Genomic DNA, 25392 nt, shown 5'->3' with positions numbered 1-25392 from the left:
CACAACACTCAGCAATGATTCCCCTCCCACAATGGTAAGAAGAATTTAGCACGTCCAATGCACCTAACCAACACATCTTTGGGAGGAAACCGGAGCACCCAGAGGAATCCACGCAGAGACAGGGAGAATGTGCAGACTCCGCACGGACACTGACCCAAGCTGGGCATTGAAACTGGGTCCCTGGTGCTGTGAGGCAGCAAAGTGTTGTCTGCTTTCTGTTAGCCCCTCAAAAAATCCAGTAAGGTTGGTCAATCCAGATGTTCCCATTTGAAATTCATGCTGACTAGATTTTTTTTCCCTAGTTTTTTTTTCTATTTTCTCCTTCATTTAAGGATTCCATTAATCTTCTTACCATTGATATTAAGCTTGACTGGTCTAAACTTCTTGGGCATGTTGTGTCCCTCTCCTTAAATATAGGAATTGCATTCGCCGTCTGCCAGTCCTCTGGCACTATACGGTTTTCTAATGAATTATCAGTCGCAAGTACTAATGTCTGTGCTATCTGTTCCTCAGTTTCTTTTAAAATACATGGATGCAATCCACCTAGTCATGGGCTTTTAAACTCATGAGATTGTTTAGCTTATTCACTTCACCCTTTTGTTTTACTTATTGTTCTCTTCATCATTCAGGTCTACTCGTTCTGTCTCCCTGGTAAACCTCAAGAATAGAGTAGTTAATATTTCTGCCATCTCTCTATTGATACCAGTGGTATTATCCTATCCCTTAATAGTCCAATTCCCATCACAGATCCTCTTTGTTATTTTGCTGTGCCTGTAAAATATTGTTTTACGTTTCGATACTTTAATGTTATAGTTCCTCTCTGTTTTTCTTTTTTTTTTTGACTTTCCCCTAATATCTTATTATTCTGTCTTATCGTGTATTGTTCTGCTGTTCATACTCCTCTATGTACATAATGTATGTCTCTTTCCTGACTTGTTCCCTGATGTCTTTAGTCATCCATGCCTCATTAGTGTTCAATTTGTTCTTTTCTTTAGGTGGAATATATTTTTCCTGTACTGAGCATTGTCTTAAATGGGAAATGTTGTTTGCCAATACAGGCATCTATTTTACTTTCCCAAGTTTGATTTGATTTGTTATTGTCACATGTATTAGTATATAGTGAAAAGTATTGTTCACTATACAGACAAAGCATACCATACATAGAGGAGGAGAGGGTGCAGAATGTCATGTTGCGGTCATAGCTAGAGAGTAGAGAAAGATTAGCTTAATATAAGGTAGGTCCATTCAAAGGAATGATAGCAGCAGGGAGGATGCTGTTGAATTGGTGCATGTCCTCGGACTTTTGTACCTTTTTCCCAATGGAAGGTGGTGGAAAAGAGTATGACCAGATTGCGTGAGGTCCTTGATTTATGCTGGCTGCCTTTCCGAGGCAGCAGTAAGTATAGAAAGTGTCAGTGGATGGGAGGCTGGTTCGTGTGGGCTTCGTTCATGACACGTGGTAGTTCCTTGTGGTCTTGGACAGGGCAGGAGCCATAACAAGCTGTGCTACAACCAGAAAGAATGCTTTCTATGGTGCATCTGTAAAAATTGGTGAGAGTTGCAGTGGACGTGCCAAATTTCCTTCGTGTCCTGAGAAAGTAGAGGCATTGATGGGCTTTCTTAGCTATAACATCAGCATGGAGAGATCAGGTCAGATTGGTAATCTAGACACCTAAAAACTTGAAGCTTTCGACCATATCTACTTTCTCTCCATTGATGCGGACAGGGGCATGTCTTCCATTACGCTTTCTGAAGTTGATGATTATCACCTTTTGTTTTCTTGACATTGAGAGTGAGATTATTGTTGTTGCACCAGTTCACTACATTTATCTTTTTCCTGTGTAAGTTGTATTCCAGTTCCTCAAATTCAGTTTATCTTTAATCTCTTAGTTTTTTTTGCTATACTCATGTCCTTCTCTAGCATCATAAAGTGTAATAGATTATGGTCACCTATGTCCTGCTACCTTTACTCATCATACCTGCTCTAGTTCATACCTCCTCTAGTTCATTCCTGATTACTATATCCTGTAGTGAATATTTGTTTGTTCGGCTTTTTACTTGGTTAGAAAGGAGTCCTTGTATGCCTTGCCAGAATTCCATTCTCTTATTTACCCTTTCTGTCCAATTACTATCAGGGTAGTTGAAATTCCCATTGAATATTGTTGTGCTTTATACTCAATTCCATAATTTGTCTGCATATTTCTTCCTCTGCCTCCTTTCTACTATTTGGTCAGTAGGCTTGCACCTATTTGTGTGATTGATCCTTTGATATTTATTGGAGCTCTACTGCATTAAGTTAAAACAGGCTGAGTATACATAACTCCATTGAGGAAGTACGGTGCTGTTGGAGGTGCTGTATGATGCACTGAAATGCGATGCTGTTTGCCTCCTCATAAGAACATAAGAAATAAGAGCAGGAGTAGGCCATCTAGCCCCTCGAGCCTGCCCCGCCATTCAATAAGATCATGGCTGATCTGTCGTGGCTCAGTTCCACTTTCCCGCCCTCTCCCCATAACCCTTAATCCCCTAGCTTCTCAAAAACCTATCAACCCGCATCTTAAAAATATTGAGCGAGGCAGCCTCCACCACTTCAACGGGCAGAGAATTCCAGAGATTCACCACCCTTTGAGTGAAGAAGTTCCTCCTCAACTCCGTTCTAAACCGCCCCCCCTTTATCCTGAGGCTGTGCCCTCTAGTCCTACTGTCCTTTCTGAGCGGGAAGAGTCTCTCCACCTCTATCCTATCCATCCCATTCAACATCTTATACGTCTCAATGAGATCTCCCCTCATTCTTCTAAACTCTAACGAGTACAAGCCTAGTTTATTCAGCCTCTCCTCATAGTTCAACCCCCTCAACTCAGGAATCAGCCTAGTAAACCACCTCTGCACTCCCTCCAAGGCCAAAATATCCTTGTGTAAGTGCAGCGACCAAAACTGCACACAGTGCTCCAGCTGCGGCTTCACCAATACCTTATACAGCCGCAGCAAGACCTCCCTACTTTTATATTCAATCCCCCTCGCTATGAAGGCCAGCATCCCATACGCCTTCCTGACCACCTGCTGCACCTGCAAGCTGGGTTTTTGCGACTCATGCACAAGGACCCCAAGGTCCCTCTGCACCGTCGCATGCTGCAGTTTTTCACCACGTAAGTAATAGTCCTTCCTACCATTATTCCTACCAAAGTGGACCACCTCGCACTTGCCAACATTAAATTCCATTTGCCAGTTCCTGGCCCATTCGCCCAGCCTATCTAGATCCTTCTGCAGACTCTCCACACCCTCCGCACAATTTGCCGTTCCACCAATCTTGGTGTCATCAGCAAATTTCGACACCCTACACTCGGTTCCCTCCTCCAGATCATCTATATAAATGGTGAATAGCTGAGGCCCCAGCACCGACCCCTGGGGCACTCCACTAGTCACCAACCGCCAATCCGAATAGCACCCATTGACCCCCAGTCTCTGCCTCCTATTTGACAGCCAATCCTCTATCCACGCTAACACCCTACCCCCAACTCCATGCCCCCTGACCTTCTGCAGTAACCTCTTGTGAGGCACCTTTGTCAAACGCCTTCTGAAAATCAAGAAAGACCACATCCACTGGCTCTCCTCTATCCACCACCCTAGACACATCCTCATAGAACTCCAATAAATTCGTCAGACACGACTTCCTCTTAACGAAACCGTACTGCGTCTGCTCTACCAAACAATTCTCCTCAAGATGCCTCGCTATTTTCTCCTTGATCACGGATTCTAACATTTTTCCTACAACAGACGTTAAACTAACCGGCCTATAATTCCCCGCCTTTTGCCTGCCATCCTTCTTAAACAACGGTGTAACATTAGCCGTTTTCCAATCTTCCAGCACTTCCCCGGAATCCAGCGACGTTTGGAAAATAATCACCAAAGCATCCACTATCACCTCCACCATTTCCTTCAGAACCCTTGGATGCATTCCATCCGGTCCTGGGGACTTGTCCATGATCAGTCCCTCCAGTCTGTCGAGCACCGCCTCTCTAGTAACAATAATGTCATTCAGGCCCTCCACTCCTACCATCTTTCCATCGCTAACACCCGGAAAATTATTCACGTCCTCCTCCGTGAAGACCAAAGCAAAAAAGTTATTCAGGGCCTCAGCCGTTTCCCCATCCCCTGCCACTAAGTCCCCCCTCTCATCCTCTAAGGGTCCAACGTTCACCCTAGCCAACCTCTTCCTTTTTATGTATTTATAAAAACTCTTGCTATCCTTTTTTATATTGAGCGCTAGCCCAGCTTCACAGTTTCTCCTACCCTTCTTTATCAACTTTTGTCATTCTTTGTTGACATTTAAACCTCTTCCAATCCTCTTCTCACCCACTACTCTTAGCTACTCTAAACGCATCCACTTTTAATTTAACACTTTCCTTCACCTCCTTCGTTATCCACGGCTGATTACCTCTCCTCCTACGATCCTTTTTAACTCAGTTCAGGTTAGATATAGAATTAATCCATTAAGATGCATGACTCCCAGATTTTCTTTTAAGAGTACCAATTTTCTTTCCAAAGACACAGGTTATTTATTCGTTCATTCACTTGCTGCTTTAAGGACCTTGCCGTGAGCGTAGGTGGTTGTTGGGTTTGCCCAATTAGTGGTGGTTGTGCTTAAAATATAACGTTATTGTGAAGTATTTTTAAGACATGCTGAGGGTGTGATAGGATATATGAGTATAAATTAATTCATTTTTTAAATAAATGAGGTATTAAAAAACAGTTAAATTCTGCAAGTTACAAAGTTCTGTCACCAGGCCTTTCAGTAAGTAGAATGTTGTAACAATGCTGTAAAATATTTGTATCACAATCTAGAAAAATAATTCACAAAATTGATTAGACTCAACATTGTATATTGTATGCTGATGTAAAAATGAAACTTATGTGGGGAGGTGGGTCAAAATTGTCATAGTTGTAGTAACTACACTGAAAGGGATGGAAGTTTGTTTCTTGATTAAATAGAACAAGTTTTGGAAATTGCAGTAAGTTTCAGAATATCTGAATATACATGGAGAGAGACTGCAGAGTTCTGTGGTAGAACAGGATCTGGGTGTTCTTGTACATGAATTACAAAAGGTTAGTGTACAGGTACAGCAAATAATTAGGAAGGCAAATAGAATATTGGCCTTTGTTGGAAGGAGAATGGAGTATAAAAGTAGGGAAGTCTTGATACAATTATACAGGACAATAGTGCAATCATGACTGGAGTACTGTGTGCAATTTTGATCTCCTTAGTTAAACTGGAATATAATTGCTTTGGAGGCATTTCAAAGAATGTTCTCTAGGCTGATTCCTGGAATGAGAGATTCTTTTATTAGAAAAGGGTGAGCAGGTTGGACCTATACTCACCGAAGTTTAGAAGAATGAAAAGTTATCATATTGAACATAGAAGATTCTGAGGGGGCTTGACTGGGTAAATGCTGAGGACGTTTCCCCTCATGGGCTGTCTAGAACAAGGGGGGCTGCTTTCAAAATGGGTGTCTTGTTTAAGATTCAGATGAAGTCCATCTCTCAGAAGTTTGTCTTTTGGAATTCTTTTCCACAGAGGGTAAAAGAGGTTGGGTCATTGAATATATTCAAAATTGAGTTGGACAGATTTTTGATTGACAAAGGAGTCGATGGTTGTGGGGCCAGCAGGAAAATGGAGTTAAAACCATAATCGGAGAAACTGTGATATAATTGAATGGTGAGCAGGCTCAAGGGAGCAAATGGCCTCCTCCAATTTTTTATGTTCCTATGAATGTTATATTTGCATCTCCTTAGAATCATAGATTTCCTACAGTGTACAAAGAGGCCAATCAGCCTATCGCCTGCACCGACAACAATCCCATCCAGACCCTATCACTGTAATCCTACACATTTACTCTGCTTAGTCCCCCTGACACTAAGGGGCAATTTAGCATGGCCAGTCCAGCTAACCTGCACATCTTTGGACTGTGGGAGGAAACCGGAGCACCCAGAGGTAACCCACGCAGACATAGACAGTGACCCAAGCTGGGAATTGAACCTAGGTCCTTGGAGCTGTGAGGCAGCAGTGCTAACCCACTGTGCCTGCAGCATATCGTGGAGAATGAAGTTGGCGAATATACCTATGATTATATTTTTCCTGGTGCAGATGTATTTATTCACCTCAGCTATATCTTGCACCCACAATCCCTGGAACTAGGTGTTCTGTACACCAAAAAATATTGTTTAGATATGTGGTGGCTTCTTTTACTAAATGACAAATTTGTACTGCTCGTTCAGTGCTCAAAATAGTTCGAGTGAACGTATGCTGTTTTTTACAGCCATGTTTCTGTAATTTGACAGCTTCCTTCACCTAGATGCATACTTTAGTATTACCATATCATATAAGTTCAACTGTTAGCCATTTTTGGGTTTGTGCAATATGCCCACTTATCTATTTTTATAAAAAGAAATTACGTCAATTATTTTGACCTTGTCAATTCTACTGATTCATGCATTGTCAAGTATGAGTGAGAGTGTGTTGCATTTGCTGGCAAGTGAGGTTCAGTGGCTGACTTGCTGAAGGAAGATGATTCCTACTTGTGTATGTTTTTTTTAAATGTTTCCTAGCAGTTGATTATTGAAATTGGCAAGAATTATTTTATGTGCAGCCTGTCGAGCCATTCGGGTTACTTCTGCTATCAGCTTCATCATAGATGGCGCTGTATTGTTGAAGCCCTAATTCTCTGACCCCATGCTCAGTGCAGCAGCGCAGAATTATTCCTTGCATGTCTCACAAGATGAAATGTTGTTCTATATATAGTGAGGCCCCAGAAATGACAAACTGTAAAACTGACATAACATTGCATTTTCTCCCTCAAGGAAATCTCATGTTCATCAAATTGTGTATTAAAAATGGAAATTGTTCTGCCAATTGGATTATGTCAGTGAAGGAATGGTTTGTAATCTCACTGAATTTACTAAAAACTTTATGGTTCCATACTAATTTGGTAATCTGTTTGGGATGCATTGTCTGAAAGTGTGGTGGAGACAGGTTCAATTGACAATCAAGCGGACACTTGATGATTGCTTGTTGTGATATGTGGGGAAAAGGCAGGGGACTGGCGCTAAGTCATGATAGTTTGGAAAGCTGATGTGATGGGCCAAATGCCAAATTCTGTGCAGTAACAGTTCTGAGAGACTATATCAGTTCATGTTATTGTGGCTGAAAATTTCTTTCACCGTGAAATAATTAAGGAGGAATGAAGAATGTATATAACTTGGAATAAGCAGTGCCTTGATTACATCAAAAAGTCAGTTTTTACTTAAGTATCTTAGATCATTTTGCTTAGTTTCCTTAGCCAGTATTGCAACAGAATAATATGTGACTAACACCATGCATCAAGTCTAGGTTCAAAGACAACTTTGATTCCACAATCAAGTGATAAGATTATAATGCTAAGTGCGAATATATATTGCTTTTAAAATGGTGAATAACATTGCAACTTTGAATTTTTTCCACTTCCCCTTTTTGCTTTCTGTTGCAATTTTGGAAAACACTTATTAGTGTGTTCTTCCATATTTACCTTTGAATCCTAATGGCCACCAAGCTGAATTGATAAAGCTATTATGCAGATGTGGAATACGTTTATTTATACGTAGTGACATGCGTAAACTGTGTAATAGAACATGTATGAATAAACAAGCTTCTCGTTTGCATTGAATAGTGAAACCCGTTAGTACTGTGTATGAGGTGAGTTAAACTGATGCAATGCTAGTACAAGGGTAGTTGTAGCTTACCTATTTAAATTCTCCATCAACTTATGCACTTAAGGGAAAGCTTCAACAATGCAAACTTAACAGTTTAAAATAAAAACGCCAACCTGACATTTTAATTGTGAATGTAATTAGCAATCAAAGTACCTGAGATCAGTGTTCAGAGAAGGCTGGTAGTTTATCACTCACTAGTGGAGAGCCAAAACTACTGCATTACGAGAACTGACGTTCTCTTGCCAAATGTTTCTTCCCGATAACCTAAAATGGAAATTTAATTGTATTTAACAAAAAGCAAATGCTACAAGCAAGTAACTCATCATGAAGTATTGCTGTTTAACCCAACAGGTATAATCCATAGGATTGATATAATTGGGGTGACAGAGATTGTTGCTGTGTATGTTGTGTCAAAATAAGGTTGACAGATTATATACTACATGCACAAAATGTGACATAATAAATTCAGCCTAATTCCTGAAAAGTGTAATGAGTTCAGATGCAACTTTTCAGATCCCCTTGGATGTTTGGGCCCATGGGATTTTAATGTATGCACTTCCAATGGTTTAGCGAATGTTGGCATTTTCAATTTATTCAAAAAGTTGAAATTGAAGTTGAAGCTTTTAATGAGGAAAGTTATGTTTTAATGCTTAAAATTGTCTGTGTTGGAACCTAGCATTGTATCTGTCTTGTGTGCACTGTGGTGTTGTGTTTGAATGTGCGGCTTTAAGCGTGCAGATCAGGTTTCTCTTTTTGAATTAAATAGATTGCTTAATTGGGCCATATGTAGCATTTTGGGGAAACTGCCAGAAGTGGTTTGGTAAAGATACATCTCTGCTGCACATCTGCATATCGCGTGATTGCACTTGGAAATTAGCAATCTGTAACTCTTGACATTTTAACTTGTCTGTATCTATCAGTTGCACATACTTTTGCTGCAAAATTAGTGTGGAAACATGAGTTTCCTTGGTTCATTTAAGATCATAAATCATTATTTATGTTGATCCCCTGCATATTGTATTCAATGACTTGTTGCTTGAAAGGATTTGGAGCAGGAGGTTACTTGAGCGCCATTTCTGTTGTATCAAAGTCTTTCTATTTGAACTACAGGTTGGATTTCTGGCAAACAGTGTGTCTGTACTGTTGCTGTAAAGTTAACTTCCTGCAGCTTGATCATTCAACTTCTGGATTTTCTCTGACAGGAAGTGTCCATTTTAGGCCAGCAATATGATGAGTACTGAGGCAGTTCTGAAGCAGAAGTGGGACATTATTTATTTGTCTTGCCCCAGTTGAACCTCCAAGTTCTAAGACGGTGTGATCTTTCACTGTATTCACACTTTGACAATTTTTGATTGAATGTTCTCCATTCAAGTTTTTTGTTTGTCTCAAAGTTTTATCACCAAGTTACAATTTAAGTTCTCAAGTCTTAAGTTGCAAGGAGAAATGAAATGTGTAAAAGCAGCGTTGAATTGCAAAGCTGTAATTGCATGGTTAGTCTTTGGGCTGAACTGATGTGGATTGGTGTGTACCATTAAGAATGTTTTCAGCTTGGTGTAGCTCGAGTGTACTTTTACCACAAAACGTGAAGGGTCTGATAGCTGAAGTAGCTTTTCCATCTTTCCTGTCCAACGACCATTCCCCACAACACTCGTAACAAAGCATTTCAAATACATTTTTTAATGTAGCTTCTCTATATTGCTCGCTAGTTCAGGTGCTGTTCAGCCAGTGGTCAGAGCAAGAATGTATTTGCCCCATTCACTGAGGCCTGGGAGACCAAATAAAAATGAGCATGCACTACTGTGGTGCAAGAGGGGTGAAAGTGATGCCCTAGTAACTAAATTACAAATCTTTATCTATTTAAAGACCATTTTGAATTGAATTGCTGTATCTGAGTAAAACTTTAAGCTTAAGTTTCAAACACATCACCTTTGTTAGTATTGAGCAAAATACCACACTTAGTCTGTTTGCAGTAGTGTTTTAATGCCTTTTCATTGAATAGAGTTATCATCATTCTCAATTTTGTTCGATAATTACTAATAGGAAAAAAGACATTCATTTATATAGCCCTTCCGCGCAACGCTAAGGTGTAGACACTGGTGTAACATAGGAAATGTGGCAGCCACTTTGTGTACAGCAATATCTCACAAAACGAGGATGAGATGGTGGTTTATTTTGGTAGCTATATAGGTTGAGGAAGAAGTGGCAGGAGGGGATTTGAAATGGAGAAGGAATGTAAACAGCGATGAGAAGTTTGAAACCGTGGAAGCCAGGAGCTCATGCAGGTCATGAGTGATTGCGTGAACGACACTTGGTGGGGAAAGGTTGTAAGCAGCAGAATTTCCCGATGAATGAAGCTTATAGAGGAAAGCAGGCCAGCCAGGAAAGCATTGGCACGATGAAGTCTAGATTGAGAGAGATGGATTAAGACAGTTTGTATTGGATTCAAGAAGATATGTGACCTTTCGCTAAAACAAAATACTGCAGATGCTGGAATTCTGGCATGGATGGGGTTAAGGGAAATACTCAGATATAGAGGAAAAACAGCTAATGTTTCTGATCTTTGATCATTAATCAGAACTGAAACGTCTGTTTACCTTTTGCTTTCCAGGATGATCCTGCAGTGGTTGTGATTATGGTGGAGTGGAATGAGTTCTTGATGGCATCTGAGATCATCCGATCAAGATCTAGTGATAGATGACAAATAGTTTGACCATCAATATTTCTTAGACTCGAAGGTGCAAAGATTGAGCTCATACCAAGGGAGGAGACATGGGATAATGACCAGGAATGGCAGAGTAATAGTGTCAGTGGTCAACTAATCTAGAGGTCCAGGCTATTGCTTAATGGAATTTAAGTTCATTTAGTCTGGAATTTTCAGTAACGGTGATCATGGTAACCATTGTTGTTGTAAAAACATACCTGCCATCCTTACCTGGTTAGACCTATATGTCTAGACCCACAGCAATGTGATTGAACTGGCCTCTGAAATGGCTTGCCAGTGATACCACTGCCCCATGAAAGAATTAAACAAAAATTGAGAAACTGAGTTGACAGTTGTCGAAGTGTCATCTTGAATGGAAGGTCAATGACAAAGGAGTTTGAAAAGCATAGTTGTAAATTATTGTGGTAGTTCCTACATTCATATATTCTTATCTTGCAGAGAAGTTCAGGGCTTTTGTACTGGCCAGTGGGCATTTTAATGAAGAGGTAAGGAGATAGTACAAAGTGAAAAGCTCAAGTGGGGTGAAAATATTTGAGCACTTGAGGAAAGACCAAGTTGTGATGATGTTGTGGCCACACCATTTGGGTGAGATGGGTGATGGGCAGTATAGCCTGTGAAGACTCTCCAATAAGGAGGGCCATTACCCGTTCCAAATGTTGATTCAATACTTTGATGCTTTAATGGAACAAGGAAAAAGTGCAAGTCAGTCTTAAGATCCAACATCAGCATTTTTATACTGCTAATCTGATACTCCTGTCACAACTTTGCTTTGTCTTCTTTACAGGTAAGTAAATAAATAGATTAATTCAACAAAATGCTTTTGCATTGGTAACAATGCCCTTTGATATCTGAACAGTGCAGAGCTTGTTGCACTTGGTGCTTGGGGCTACATTTTAGCAGAGTAAAGTGGGTGTGAGGTAAGCGCCCCACACCTCTGGAAGGCAAGTCAGCCAACGTGCTCAACTGAAGCCCAACGCCCTCCATGCAGCCATAACACTCGGGGGACAGGTTAACCTCACTGACAGTGAGACTGTGCCTCAGTGGGAGGAAGTCCACCCTTGAGAACTGCCAATCAATCTGTTTGGTCATCAGCTCTGGTAGTCACGGCAGCACCAGTGCTCAGGAAGGGACACGAAGGAGAGCAATGGGTGTGTAGAAAGGTCACAAAATGGCTCATCCACTCCCTGCCTGCCCAGGATGACCATATTATGGCATGGGCAGTTAAGTTTGTTTATTTGTCAGAAGTAGGCTTACATTAACAATGCAATGAAGTTACTGTGAAACTTCCCTAGTCGCACAGTCCAGCACCTGTTCGGGTATACTGACGGAGAATTCAGCATGGCCAATGCGCCTGACTATCACGTCTTTCATGGTGTGGGAGAAAACAGGAGCACCCGGAGGAAACCCACGTAGTTACGGGGAACGTGCAAACTCCACACAACAATGACCCAAGCCAGGGATTGAACCTGGGTCCATGGCGCTGAGAGGTAGCAGTGCTAACCATTGTGCTGCCCACAATAGTCCCAGTCAATAGGCTTTCCAGCCAGCTTTACTGCTCTATAATCGCTTACTTAAATATTGCAGCTGACTGCTGATTTCAGCATCCACTCACCTAACGCATTATTGGGAATGGGTGGAAAGACAGTGGTCTAGCTTCATGACCTATTTTAAATCCCCCTCCCCCTCCAAAACTCAGGCTGGAAACATGCCCACAGCAGGCTTTAAAATCCAGTCTTTTGAAATATCCCCCTAGCTGGCAGTGTTAGAAGACTACTTTTTAATCTGCCACAGTTTATATTGTAAAGTTATTTGAATTGTTTATTTTGTCTATCTTATTTTCTCAATTCCCAATAAAAATCTGTGCGTACTAGTCTCTGGTGAATTTAAAATGTGTAGAAGTACTTTTTTTAAAAAAAGCTGCACATTAATGCATTTGAACAATTCTGGTATTCAGGAGGGTACAATGAACAGTGCTGTTGGGAGTCCTTGAACAATACATAGTGAAGTACATTAAAATTCTTCTCCCATAACACTTGTAAGCAAGGGGAATTGAACAGCCTCTTAATGTAAGAATTGAAGTTACTGACAAACTATTTCAAAGTTAACATTCAAGATTTACTAAAGTTTTAAAAGTGATTTTTCGTCAGAAAAAAATGCTCAAGCGCTGAAATCCAAAGTTGTAATTTCAGGGAAAAATGACTTGTCAGCACTATCTTGTCCAAGTTCCTTTTGGACACTGTTCTGTAGAGTGATCTGAGAATTGCGTGGAATATCCAGCATAGAAACGAGTCATTTGGTCCAACTAGTCTGTGCTAATGTTAATACTCCAGGTGAGCCTCCTTATTCTATCTTCCTCTGAAAATTGCTGATTTAAGTGAAAAGTGCCAAGTTTTGCTTTTGATTTACTTATTATTGTCACATGTATTAACATACAGTGAAAAGTACTGTTTCTTGTGCGCTGTACAGGCAAAACATAGTGTTCGTACAGAAGGAAATGAGAGTGCAGAATGTAGTGTTACAGTGAAGCTAAGGTGTAAAGAAAGATCAAGTTAATGTGAGGTAGGTCTAGTCAAAAGTCTGACAGCAGTAGGGAAGAAGCTGTTTTTGAGTTGGTTGGTACATGACCTCAGACCTTTTGTGTCTTTTTGCCAAAGGAAGAAGGTAGAAGAGAGTATGTCCGGGGTGCATAGGGTTCTTAATTATGCTGACTGCTTTGTCGAGGCAGCGGGAAGTGTAGACAGAGTTAATGGATGAGAGGCTGGTTTGCGTGATGGATTGGGCTACATTCATTGACCTTTTGTAGTGCCTTGTGGTCTTGGAGAGGGCAGGAGCCATACCAAGCTGTAATACAACCAGAAAGAATGCTTTCTATGGTGTATTTGTAAAAGTTGGTGAGAGTCATAGCTGACATGCCAAATTTGCCATGTGAAGATTAAGTGAATAGTTGCACATCATTGGTTTTAGTATATTCCGTAAACGTTCTTGAGTTATCAAGCTACTTATGGCTGTCATCTTTCACATAATTACAGTGTTGAGGTTGTTAATAACATTGGGTATTATAGATTCCTAGTTCTGTAAAGTATTTGCTTGTACAAGTGGTTCTACTTCAAAAGTAACTAACTCTAAATCGCTTTGGGACGATCTGTGGTCGAGATGCTGTTTTGGAATGTGCTACAAATTATCTTGGTGACTGCTTTTTGGGATGGAGTGCTGAGTTTTGTAGCTATTTCAGCCAGCGTGGTTCAAATTCCTTCCCAAGTATTTCAATTAAATCTGGTTAAAAATATTCATGTTACTTCTGAAGCAAAGAACAGAATACTGTGCTTTTAACTTGTATTCAATGATGCTGATTGCTTGAAGATGCACAAAAACAAGGAAGCAAATCAGCGGTAGAACTGCCCGCCTCCTCCCACCCCCTGTCCCTTCCCGTTCCTGCTGAGCCCCCGAAGAAAAAGGGGAATAACTTGTAAATTTGCAAAACTTGTAAAAACTGCAAAGGGAGTTTGATGCTTTTTTGTTTTACAAATTGTGCGGTATTGTAGTATAATGTAGAAGAAGGGAAATCTAACTTATGAATTTATCAGTGGTAGAGTTGTCAAGATTATGTAAATCAGAAACAAATAATCTCGGGTACTGAACTCACTACTGGTAGAATAGAGCTGATTTATACTTCAGGAAACTACAGATTCCAGCTACTTGGTTTTTGTATAAACCTTTCACCACAGATCACACCATAGGTGTAAATGTTTAATTTGCTCATCACAGCTGCCAATTGTTTACCTTTGTTACTTCTAGATCAGAATTAAAGAGACTTTAACAAGGTTTCTTTCAATATACTCAGAGTCATAGAGGTTTACAGCATAGAAACAGGCCCTTTGATCCAACTTGTCCATGCCGCCCTTTTTTAAACCCCTAAGCTAATCCCAGTTGCCTGCATTTGGCCCATATCTCTCTATACTCATTTTACCCATGTAACTGTCTAAATGCTTTTTAAAAAAAACAAAATTGTACCCGCTTCAACTACTATCCCTGGCAGCTTGTTCCAGGCACCCACCACCCTCTCTGTGGAAACAATTGCCCCGCTGGACACTTTTGTATCTCTCCCCTCTCACCTTAAATCTATGCCCTCTAGTTTTAGACTCCCCTACCATTGGGAAAAGGTATTGACTATCTAGCTGATTTGTATCCTTCATTATTTTATAGACCGCTGTAATACTCTGATTAATTATACAAACAAAACTTATTTTTTAAAAACACATTTGGAAATACTTCTTAGCAAACAATTTGCAATTCACAATGTAACTGTGTACCCCTTTAAATCTCAATGTCTGCATACCACAAAGCAAATAAGGCCCCTGCAGAGGTTTAAGGGAAAAACACACTTTTTGGCCAATGGGAACTTTATGAAAAGGGATAAAGTTCAAAGGGTTTTGACAGTGTCAATCTGGTGCATTTGAGGACAAAATCACAGATCAGGGTAGCTGTCTGGAAGTTCTTTCCAAAGGAGCATTGGCATTGAGGAAAATAGAGCAGGATCAATACCCTCGGCATCTAGCACCTCTGGTTTCTGAATACAGACTAATTACACTGGATACAGACTAATTACACTGGATACTGATAATTACTGAATTTCAGATAAGGCAGAGAGCGAGCGAGTTAGGTAACCTCTTTTTTAATATGTATTTATTAGTCACAAGTAAGCTTACGTTAACACTGCAGTGAAGTTACTGTGAAATTTTATTCTCAAAACGATGTTCAACATATAACTCATCTCAGTTGGACGGTTTCTAGGAAATCATTGGGACACCTCAGCCTCTGAAGACATTGGCTTTATTTTCTCCAATTAAAGTTCAAAGAAATGAACAGTTCCTATCACATCGGGCATCTTGCTTGGCATTCAGCTGAAGTCATGTGACTACTTGAAAAGGCAGTCTGCTCACAGTCCAAAAAGAACTTGTAGCCTTTTTTTAAAAAAAACCTAGTTCAGTTCCCAGTAAAGTGTCCAAGTAATTCAATGTCCTTACAATTTAAAAAAAAATTAACTTCTTACAGATATGTCTTCATAACAGGATATATTGTAGTATGGTGTTTGAAAATGTAAAGGAGGATTGTGTAACTGGGGTGAATGGTGAACTATATTGCAAGAAGCAAATATTGCACATAGATATAATATATATACTTCTAAATGGTATCGGAAAGGAAAGATGATAGGTTTCACAGCCTCGATGTTGCAAAATGCTTTATCTCATCTGAATGTCAGCCACACAGCACCACTGACCCAGACTCAATTCCAACCTGGAGTGACTCTGAGTGGAGTTTGCACATTCTGCCTGTGTCTGCGTGGGTTTCCTCTGGCTGCTCCGGTTTCCTCTGGCTGCTCCAGTTTCCTCCCATAGTCCAAAGTTGTGTAGGTTAGCTGAATTGGTCATGCTAAATTGCCCTTTATATTCCCAAATTGTGTAGGTAAACTAGATTAGAGGTTACAAGGATTAGGTGGGCGGAATTGTGTGGGACTTGGTAAGATGCCAAGTCAATATAGACTGGTTGGGCCAAATCGCTTCCTTTCTGCACTGTAGGGATTCTATAAAGTCAAATTCTGCTGGTGTAAGCCTACATGATCTAACCTAGAAAGGGTTGAGAGCTTCAAGTTTTTAGGCGTCCAGATCACCAACAACCTGTCCTGGTTCCCCCTGCTGAACTATAGTTGAGAAAGCCCACCAATACTTCTACTTCCCCAGAAGATTAAAGAAATTTGGTATGTCAGCTACGACCCTTACCAACTTTTACAGATGCATCATAGAAAGCACTCTTTCTGGTTGTGTCACAGCTTGTTTTGGCTCCTGCTGTGCTCACGACCGCAGGGAACTGCAAAAGGTCATGACTGTAGCCCAATCAATCTCTCAAACCAGCCTCCTATCCGTTGACTCTGTCTACACTTCCCGCTGCCTTGGCAAAGCAGCCAGCATAATTAAGGATCCCACACATCCCGGACATTCTCTCGCCCACCGTCTTCCGTTAAGAAAAAGACACAAGTTTGAGGTCATGTACCAACCAACTCAAGAACAGCTTCTTCCCTGCTGCTGTCAGACTTTTGAATGGATTTGCATTAAGTTGATTTTTCTCTACACCTCAGCTATGACTGTAACACTACATTCTGCGCTCTCTCCTTTCCTTCTCAACGCTCTTTCTGTATAGCGCACAAGAAACCATACTTTTCGCTATGTTAGTACAAGTGACAATAAATCAAATCACAAATTTCAGAATTTGATGTACAGAAAGTAATATCTGTCTCTATGGAAGTTATTATTTATCAATAAAAATACTTTTGACTCCTGTGCTACTTTTTAGGTCAAGATTGGCAGGAACAATCTTGGACCTGGCAACTGTGATATCGTGGTGATGGGCAAGGATGGATTTGAATCTCTCCAAGATATTACTCATGTAAAAGTGGAGCCCTTTTTGACTAAAAAGGTTTCAACTTTTATACAAGTATGTGCAGTGTCCTAGTGCCACATGCTGTAAGTGCATTGGAGCAATAATATATCAGGACTCCGGCTTATTCCTGATGTGTCTCCCATGTCACTTCCGTAACCAAATAAACAAATTGCCTATCGGGGACTTAACGAGCCAGTGTCAGACCTTTCCTGGGATTTGGGACCCCAGTGATGGAAATCCTGCCCTCGAGAGGTGCTGGCCAGCCAGAGAGCAGCACTCCTGCTGACAGCGCTGCCCGGAGCGGTGGCTGTTCCCGTATGTTCCGTTTAATCTCAGTCTGTGTTTTTTTTCTCTCTCATGGTAACAGCTGGGACAGCAGACTGGCTTTGCCAAAGTAGCTGTCAATCTTGCATAATGATAGGAGTTTTCTTCCATGGAACAGAACATGCGGGTCTTATGAATAATTGAATCAGGTGTCCCATTTAATGTGGAAAGTAGTCAATAGGTTGGAGGAAATATGTGGGTTTTGATGTTTTGCTTTTGAGGCAGTGCATTCTATTGTGAATTAGCATACAAACCTGACTGTTTTCCTGCTGACTGAACAAGCTTTCCTGGTTTTATGCTGTGTATGGTTTTCTGAGCTGGCAGGCAAGTAGAAAGGATGTCTGAGACTGTCTTTTACTTCTACTCTTCGATATTCAGTTCACAGTCCTGGAAACATTAGCAACCCTGTAGGGAAAATGCCTGGTATTGGTTCATTTAAAAATAATACCTAAGCAGCACAATGGCACAGTGGTTAGCACTGGAGCCTCACAATTCCAGGAACCCCTGTTCAATTCCAGGCTTGGGTCACTGTGAAGTTTGTATGTTCTCCCCATGTCTACGTGGGTTTCCTCTGGGTGCTCCAGTTTCTTCCCACAGTCCAAAGATGTGCGGGTTAGATTGATTGGCCATGCTAAGTTGCCCTCTAGTGTCACGGGCTGAGTAGGTTAGAGGGTTTGGCGGGGCAAATATGTGGAGTTACACGGATGTGGCCTGGATAGAATTGTTGTTGGCGCAAACTCGATAGGCCGAATAGCCTCCTCCTGTATTGTAGGGATTCTGTGATTTGTAAGTGTTATACTTGGCATTCAAACTTCCTTTCTCCCCTTCTTTCTCTTCCCGCTCTGTCTCCGCTAAATCCCCTGCAGCTGTGCAGGAGCAAAGTTCACATACAAGTTTTAATAAATGAGATAGGTGCATCTGTGGAAGTGCTGACTTTTGGGTTGGGGTTTTGGGCCTGTTTTATGTTTGATTGTAAATTATTTTGACTCTTCAACCAAATCAGTGCCTCAGCAGTAATATAAACAGAAAATGCTGGAAATATTCAGCACTGACCAACCTGCAACCATAACTACTACTCACACTTCACTTTGTCTTACCTGTTGTTATTTCCATTGCTTTTTCTTTTAATTCCACATTTCCAATCTCTGCAATACTTTGCTTTTGGATGACTGCCTTAATGAAATTGACATATTTAAATTCTTCATTGGGATTTATATTTGAAATCTGAGCTTTCCAATTAGACATTGAGTAATGCATTGTTGCAACTTCTGGCTGTTTGTTTAAATCTTTTGTGACATAAGCGTCATTAATCTCTGAACCAAATTTCTTCATTTGGTGTTTTATGGGCTGTTACTTGATGCGTTGTTCCTGTAAAATTGTTAATGTGCCATAGGGAAAAGTTCAATGCTGAATTTCATTCTGTAAAGAAGATTGAAGTCTCTTGCTTCTGCTCATTTAACTACCTTGAATTCATATTCATGTTATGTTAGGTTTATGGTATGTAAAAGCCTAATACCTAAATAAATTAAATCGCTCAAGCTACTCTTTTCTTTTTAAAAGTACAATTTGAATGATGTTTAGTTTTCTTATGGAAGCATTCTGCAAACTCATCTTCCAAATCTCCTTTCCCAATCTAGTCCAGCAATATGAAGATTAAATTTCCTCACACTGTTACAACAGAGCACAGATTCAAAACCATTGACAAAAGGACTAAAAGTGATGCGAGGGTGGTTGGAGTCGGAAACAAACTTCCTGAGGGTGGAGGAGGGACTTTTAATTGAGGTTGTCAAAAGGGAGTTAGATTGCTATCTGAAAAGAAAGTACCTGCAGATTGTGGGGACAAAGCCGGGGAGTAGAACCAAGAATGCTGTTGAGAGCCAGTGCAGACTCGATGGGCCAAATGACTTCCTTTTACACCCCTTTCACCTGAGCCCTCCTCCCCCTCTGTTAGTTCCAAGCCTTTTTTTCCCCGCTCTGACCATATTTACTGGTGATGTGGATGTGATGGCGTTGGACTGGGGTAAACAGTAAAAAGTCTGACAACACCAGGTTTTAGTCCAACAGATTTATTTGATAGTAAACTCACAAGCTTTCAAGGGGACTCCCTCTTCGTCAGGCGACCGTCATTCGTCATTCGCCTGACGAAGAGGGAGTCCCCTCGAAAGCTTGAGTTTACTATCAAATAAATCGGTTGGACTAAAACCTGGTGTTGTCAGACTTTTTAACCATATTTACTGGAACATTCTGCCTCTTCCAGTTGCGATCCGTTTGCTATTATCCATGTTGCTACTTTCCACTATTGCTTTGGGCACTCTCTCCAACTTTACAAACCTTGTCTCACGTGAACTCTTCTCTCCACCCTCTTTTCCCCCTCCTCTCCCATTTAGTTTAAAGTCCCCTCTCCCTGCATACAACCTTAGTTATGCAACTCGCCTGGGCACTGTGAAGTAGATTATAATTCCAGCCCCAAACATAGACTCCCCTAGATTGGGAGCGTTCTCTCAACAATCACCCTCTCCTGAATCCTTCAAGGCAGCAACTTCACACAGGCAGGCACTTTGAGTCTGAAAAAATGAACCACATCTCCTTCAAAGAAAGTGACTGTTATGAGATGTTACCTTTTCCCAAATGGCCTGTTGAATAAAGTTTGAAGTTTATTTATTAGTGTCACAAGTACAAAATATGGCACAGGAACGGGCCCTTTGGCTCTCCAAGCCTGTGCCGATCAAGTTGTCCTATCTAGACCAAATGCTTATATCCCTCTATTCCCCATCTATTCATGTGCCTATCCAGATAAATCTTAAATGTTGCTAACATATCTGCCTCAACTGCCGCACTTGTCGGTGCATTCCAGGCTCCCACCACCCTCTGTGTGTAAATAAAAAGCTTCCCCTGGCACATCTCCACTGAACCTTTTTCCTCCCTTATCTTGAACTTGTGCCCCCTTGTAATTGTCATTTCTGTCCTAGGGATAAATCTTTGAACTGTTCACCCAATCGATACCCCTCATAATTTTATAAACTTCTATCAGGTCGCCCCTCAGCCTCCATCTTTCCAGGGAGAACAATCCATTGCTGCCCTCTGTCTTCTATTCTCAAACCAGTTTCTAATCCATCTAGCTTGTTTGCCCCTGAACCCATGAGATTGAATCTTTTGCACCAGCCTGTCATGAGGGACCTTGTCAAATGCTTTACTGAAGGCCATGTAGACAATATCCACAGGCCCTCCCTCACCAATCATTTTTGTCACCTCCTCAAAAAACTCAATTAAATTGAGGCTTACATTAACACTATAATGAAGTTACTGTATAGATACTGTAGTCATCACATTCCGGCTCCTGTTCGGGTTTGCTGAGGGACAATTTAGTCCAGTCAGTGCACCTAATCAGCATGTCTTTCGGACTGTGGGCGGAAACCGAAGCACCTGGAGAAAATCCACGCAGACACAAGGAAAATGTGCAGACTCTGCACAAACAGTGACCCAAGACTGGAATTGAACCTGTGTCCCTGGCACTGTGAGGCAGCAGTGCTTACCACTGTGCCATTGCACCTATATTGGTCAAATTATAACCACTTGGATATTATAAGGGCCCGGGTTTCCTCTTCAAAAATTGTATCTTCCCACTTTCAGAAAATAGAGAGGTGGTCTCTTACTTTGCATGCAGAAGACAGATCTTATACTTTACCAACACATTTACAAGTTTATTACAGAACTATTTAACATGCGGCATACTTTAAAGTGGATAAGTAGATCACAACATAAAATATAAAAACATAATCTTAGTTCTAATGCAGAATCCAATAAAACTTTAAAAATACAATGCCACAGTAAATATCAGTTAAAGAATGCCCATCAGTATTGAAAAGAATGTTTCACCTGAATCCATAAGTTAATCAGTGGGGCAGTTGGATAGAAAAGCTTGTCTGCTTTACAATATCCAACTCCTTGCCAACTGGAGAAACGTTGAGGGGGACTCCCAGTCCCGTTTTACAATAGTGCTGCTGTTCTGAAAGGAAACTGGAACAGTTATACCTTTCTAAACCAGATTGTATTATTCTTTAGCAGCAGTGGGTGCTGCCTCATTAATTAACTCCTCCTAGATAGACCCTTTATTATCCTGTTATTTAATTGCTAAAATGGTCTTATTATCCATGTTGTGGGATGCACTTAAATATGTCCTTAATATCTTTCCTGTTTCCTTCTAATTGTTTCTATTTTTAGTGATTTTAAAATTCTAAGAGGGCTACATTTTGTAAAGTCTGTTGAGGTAAGATCTAAGAATGACTCCTGAATGGACAAAGAGACAATGCCATCATAAAAGCTTTTAAAGTCCTGTTCAAAACGACTTGGGAGCTTTTTCTTAGTGTGAAGAGACCTTGAGTGTCCCTGATACTTTATGCATGGTACAGACAAGATCTGTTTCACTGATTAAAACCAAAGCTGTCAGCTAGTGCTGCCCATGTACATGCTTTTAGGCCTCTTGAGTGAAAAAGGATGCACATGAATGTGTGTCCACTTTCGCAATTCTAAAGTACAATATCCTAAATATATATGAACCCTATCCATTTATTTATGCAGTTCCTTCACAACTGGTCCCAGCATGGTTTCGGTGAAGCCACTCCCATTTTTTTCTTATTTGCTCCGTATCAATTGCTCATGGTTTTGCTAGTAATCCAGACAATTACCTTTTCTGGTTTTGTTTTTAAAATTTAGCTTCTAGTTGCTCATTGTCCCTTAGCAGAGTTTCTTAGATACTACCCCAACAACTGGATCTTCCCCTCCCACCTCCCCAAATTCGTGTCCAGCTCAGGAGGAGATGTCTTTAACTCTAGCACCAGGCAGACAACACAGCCTCAGGAACTCACTGTCAGTTGCAGAGACCTGAATCTATCCCGTTACTATACCATGCCCTACCAGAATTACGTTCCCTTTTTATCTCCTCCACCTGAATCGCTCTGTATGCCACAATGCTGTAGTTAGTTTGCTCGTGTACCCTGCAGCTGCTCCTCCCAGCCACACAAGCTACGGGGAGCTCAGATTTGTTGGACAATTACAGGGGTTGAAGTTCTGCTTTCACTGCCATCTAGATCCCCATACCCCCTTTGCTCACAGTCACACCCTTCCATTCCTGGCCACACCCCAAATTGGAAGTACTCTGTCTATGGGAGGTGACTGTCTCCAGGAGGCAAATAGGTTTCCCCCTCCCTGATGCATTGCAATGTTTGAAGTTCAGCCCAGCAACTTTGAGCTGAAGTTTCTTAAGTGATAGAGGCTTGCTGCAGATGTGGTTGTGTGAATTACGCTGTTGTCCTCCAGCTCCCATGTGGTAGTGCTGCACGGCATTGCCTGCCCTGCCGTCTTATTGTGCTTTAATTAATTGGGTCTCAAGTTAGAAACATCACTCAACTGTCCTTTGTAGTTGTAGTAAATAGTTTAACCAGTTAAGCTGTGAATTTAATGCAATACTTAGATCTCCACAATACCAAGAAGCTTGACATTATCCAGGACAAAGAAGCCTGCTTGATTGGCACCACATGTACAAACATTGAGTCCTTCCATCACTGACGCTCAATAGCAGTAGTGTGTACTATCTACAGGTTGCACTGCAGCAAATCACCAAAGGTCCTTTGACAGCACCTTCCAACTCCACAACCATTTCCATCAAGAAGGACAAGGACAGCAAATAAATCGGAACACCACCACCTGCAAGTTCCCCTCTGAGCCACCCACCATCTTCACTTGGAAATAATTTGCCATTCCTTTGCAGTTGCTGGGTTAAAATCCTGGAATTCCCTCCCTAACGGCATTGCGGGTCAACCCACAGAACATGGACTGCAGCGACTCAAGAAGGCAGCTCACCACCACCTTCTCGAGGGCAACTACGAATGGGCAATAAATGCTGGCCAGCCAACAAAGCTCATGTTCCATGAATGAATAAAACAAAAATCTGTTAAACCACTGCCCCCATTTTCTTTAAATTCATGTTGGTGCCACTGTGGAAGTCAGCATTTATTGCTCATCTCTAATTGCCCTTCTGAAGGTGGTGATGAACTGACTTCTTGAACTGCTGCAGCCCATGTGCTGTAGGTACACCCACAGTGCTGTTTGGGAAGGTGTTCCAAGGTTTTGACTAGCAACAGTGAAGGAGTGGTGATAAATTTCCAAATCAAAGTGATGAATGATGTGGACGGGAACCTGCAGGTGATGGTGTTTCCACGCATCTGCTGCCATTGTCATTCTAAGTGGGAGGTTGTCAAAGGAGCTTTGGCGAGTTACTGCAGTGCATCTTGTAGATGGTACATGTTACTGTCACAAGGCATTGGTGGTGGACAAAGTGAATATTGAAGGTGGCAGATGCATTGCCATTCAAGCTTTATCCTGAATAGTGTTGAGCTTTGAGTGTTGTTACTGCTGCACTCATCCGAGCAAGCAGAGAGTATACCATCACATTCGTGACTTGTGCTTTGATGATGGACACAGTTTGGGGAGTTTGGAAGCTGAGTTGTTTTCTGCAGAATTCCTAGCCTCTGACTTGCTCCTTGAAGCCGCAGTATTGATATGGCTGGTTCAGTTTCTGGTCTACAATATCCCCAAGGTAGTGATGATAGTGGGGGAAACTTAGAACGTAGAACACTACAGCACAAACAGGCCCTTCGGCCCACTAGTTGCGCCGATCGCTTGTATACCTACTAAGCCCTGGACCTATCTATAACCCCCAATCCCATTAGATCCCATATACTCATCCAGAAGTCTTTTAAAAGACCCCAGCGAGTTCGCCTCCACCACCACTGACGGCAGCCGATTCCATTCACTCACCACCCTCTGAGTGAAAAACTTACCCCTAACATCTCCTCTGTACTTGCTTCCCTGCACCTTAAACCTGTGTCCTCTCGTAGCGACCATTTCAGCCCTGGGAAATAGCCTCCGAGAATCCACCCTGTCTATTCCTCTCAACATCTTATAAACCTCTATCAGGTCGCCTCTCAACCTTCGTCTCTCCGAGCTCCCTCAACCTATCTTCATAAGGCATGCCTCCCAATCCAGGCAACATCCTTGTAAATCTCCTCTGCACCCTTTCAATAGCTTCCACGTCCTTCCTATAGTGAGGCGACCAGAACTGCACACAGTACTCCAAGTGGGGTCTGACAAGGGTCCTATAAAGTTGCAGCATTACCTCCCGACCCCTAAACTCAATCCCTTGATTAATGAAGGCCAGTACACCATACGCCTTCTTGACCACATCCTCCACCTGCGAGGCCGATTTAAGAGTCCTATGGACCCGGACCCCAAGATCCCTCTGCTCTTCAACACAGCAGAGACTCCTACCCTTGATATTGTATTCCTTCATCCCATTGGCCCTGCCAAAATGGACCACTACACATTTATCTGCGTTGAAGTCCGTCTGCCACTTCTCCGCCCAGTCTTGCATCCTATCTATGTCCCGCTGCAACTTCTGACATCCCTCCAGACCATCCACAACACCACCAACCTTCATATCGTCTGCGAACTTGCTAACCCATCCCTCCACTTCCTCATCCAGGTCATTTATGAAAATGACAAACAGCAAGGGTCCTAGAACAGATCCCTGGGGCCCTCCACTGGTGACCGACCTCCATGCAGAAAAAGACCCATCCACAACCACACTCTGCCTTCTGCAGGCAAGCCAGTTCTGGATCCACAAGGCCAAAGCCCCCTGGATCCCATGCCCTCTCACCTTCTCAAGAAGTCTTGCATGGGGGACCTTATCGAACGCCTTGCTGAAGTCCATGTAAACCACGTCTACCGCTGTTCCTTCGTCAATGTGCTCAGTCACATTCTCAAAAGAACTCAACTAGGCTTGTAAGGCATGATCTGCCCTTGACAAAACCATGTTGACTATTTCTGATCTTACTTGATAATAGTAATGCCATTGAATGTCAAGGGGAGATGGTGATATCTATCTGGCACTTGTATGAGGTGAATGTTGCCACTGAATGTTGCTGAGAGAGGTAAAATCTTCAAACTCACCACCAGTCACCTACCTGCTCATCTAATTAATGTCTTTGAGCACTCACTAGGCTGAAAATAGTTGGAAACTCAGCACCTTCTGCCCCAATACACTGAATTTCCACCTACATTAAATTGCCAGGTTAGCATTCATTCCTTGTCATACTGTAGCCTCACTGTCT

General features: G+C 41.7%; 1 protein-coding gene across 4 annotated transcripts in view; it reads left to right on the top strand.

The window, feature by feature from the left end:
• LOC145357408 (talin-1) overlaps positions 1-25392 on the top strand; it is a 251244-nt gene that overhangs the window by 87579 nt on the left and 138273 nt on the right. The gene's annotated exons all lie outside the window — the stretch shown is intronic.

The sequence above is a fragment of the Carcharhinus amblyrhynchos genome, chromosome 1, assembly GCF_965287045.1.
Source record: "Carcharhinus amblyrhynchos chromosome 1, sCarAmb.v2.hapA, whole genome shotgun sequence".
Lineage (NCBI taxonomy): Eukaryota > Metazoa > Chordata > Chondrichthyes > Carcharhiniformes > Carcharhinidae > Carcharhinus > Carcharhinus amblyrhynchos.
The sequence above is the reverse complement of the archived record's forward strand: the minus strand, read 5'-3'. Positions and strand labels throughout refer to the sequence as shown.